We start from the raw sequence: 2,598 nt of genomic DNA, 5'->3' as shown, positions 1-2,598 counted from the left end.
AGAAAATCTAATATTAAAAATTAAAACTCATTAATTGAATTCTTTTTTGCAATTAACTTTGTTATAACAACCCATAAATCGACGAAATATGTAGACTGTCACACCTTTGTGCGAAGAGGATTTATACATGAAAGTTCATGCGAAAGGAATTGGATTCTCAATATAGACATATTATATTAAATTGATTAGTAAATCTCTAAAGCTACCAAAACAAACAAATGAAATCACAAATATTTGATAGCTTGGAATTCAGGAAATGGCAGTATCCTCTCCAAGAAAAATGGAAAATACAATATCTCCTCTCTCTCTGGTCTTAGATATTTATTTGTATTTTAAGTGGCGATGAGATTATTTGTCATGTGGATGGTTCACGTGGCCAACCCAAAACCGCCCATGCAATGCATGAAGCCGTCCAAGTTGGATGGTTTTAAATTAATAGATTATTTTATGGTTTAAGTATTTCATAAATTATGCAGTTATTTTATTGATTGTGTCGCAAGCTTTGTAGGACTACGGACCAAGCAGAGAATGAAATTCTCAGTCAGCTCATTGTTCTCCATTTCAATTGCCAGCTTACAGTTCAAACATTAGATACAATGGTGGTACATTAAGCATTAAACTAAATAAGCATTTAAAAATACATAAATCTTCTTTAGTGGGGGCTTACTTTACACCATGCAATAAAGCATGAGATATTCTCCATCAAAGTTTTTATATTCTCAACAAAAGTTTTGTTGTTTACTTTGTAGGTAACACTATGTTATCAAAGTGTATAACAACAATGCATGTGGTCTAATATCCTAATAGATAGGGTATTGAGTTTCCACTCATACGTCATAAATTCGAAACTCCCTCTTATCATGAAATATTGAAATAATTTCCAACTCTTCCCTTTAATAATAATAAACTTATAAAAAATGAAAAAAAAAGTGTATAACAACAATGTTATATAACATTTTAATTGAATTATCTTCAGTTTGGATTTTAATTGAAAGTTAAATAATATACCATTAAGTCTTTCTATGACCAATATAGCCCCATAAAAGTGGCATTTCCCGGTTTTTTTTATTTTTTTTAATTTTTTTTTATCAAATTTCCTGGTTATTTTATGGAAAAAAAAATGGAAACGAATCTACCATTTCACATGCTTAAAAGAAAAAAAGACATGAAGCCACTTAGTACTAAGGTCGTGGTATTTCTTTTCACTGGTAAGTAAGATGTCTTAAGTTTAATTCTCGCTAAAGATGAATTTGAACCACATTATTACTAGCTTATTGTGAGGCTTAACTCACTCCCCCACCCCCTTAATGTACATAATATCATTTTTATTAAAAGACGAAAATTTATTCATATGAATTTCTTTTTGTGTACCAAACATGGCCTTCGGGTTTTTTTATAGTCTTTTTTTTATTTTTTTTATTTTCATTTTTTATTTTTAAATAAACCATATTATCTATATTAAGAAGGTGAAAAATGGGCTAAGCTTCACACTAAACTAGTCGTAATAAATGATTCGAATTCGCTTAGTGTAATTTCAGTCCCAATTAAAAAAATGTTTTTATTCCCACCCTTCCGTTATTTTCTCACCCAACCCTCTATATCTACCCCTCACGAATTTTTTTAATATTTTTTTTAGCAATACCCCTCACTAAATTTTATAAAAGATCAATATCTCTTCCTACCCATCATTTATCCCTAAACTATCCTAACCTGTATCTGAGTCTCAAGCAATTTGAAGTGACAGTTAAAATCTCGATTGGACCAAAATTGGTAACTCACTATACCGAGATACGATTGATAACTTTTTAATCATATATATAGAGATCAAATTCAAGCAACTTTATGGTCACAAAGATGACCTACAATTGTAGACTTGAGTTTAGCTAAGTTGGCAGGTGTGTGTGTTATCCCTTTTGCACTTGAATTTGAATTCTCTTCGTTGTAGTTTAGATAAATATAATGTAGAATATCACTTGTATAATTCGGCCTCTGTTGTATGCCAATTTTCACAATCACATTCCTAACTTAATTAGGACTGCAATACTTTCCCTCGAGTGTGTAAATACTCAAACAAAACGTCATATTAGGTCTTCAGCGATAAAGTAAGCTCAATTGATGAATTCGTCGGCACAATAGGCAAATGCGAGTTTAAATTAATGAAACTATGCAAACTCACAAAATCTTGCCACGACAAAACCCGATATGGGAGAAAAACTCATAGACTAAGGAGAAACGTGAGAAGTATGCATAATGTCAAAACTAAACATCATACAAGATGAAAGTAGGAAATCTCATCAGGGTATGACTAGCTTAGGATGGATGCCTTATTAAAACCTAGTTAGGTAGCAAAAACCTAGTAGGACAAATTCTCCTAATTGTAGGGAAAAAGCGTACAGTAAGATAGAGTGAGTATACTTCTAGATACTCCCCCTAAGTTTGACAAAACTTCCGAAAATGAGAAGTATAAGCAATTCAAATCATATAATTTACGCTTTTTGATTCCTTGGATGAGCTTATGAAAAGTAAACTTTGGCAATGACTTGTGAAGAGATCGGCCAGGTTGTCCTGGGAACGACGTTGCTTGACTTCAATATTCTG

Source organism: Malus domestica, chromosome 13 (genome assembly GCF_042453785.1).
Source record: "Malus domestica chromosome 13, GDT2T_hap1".
NCBI lineage: Eukaryota > Viridiplantae > Streptophyta > Magnoliopsida > Rosales > Rosaceae > Malus > Malus domestica.
Note: the sequence above shows the minus strand (reverse complement) of the source record.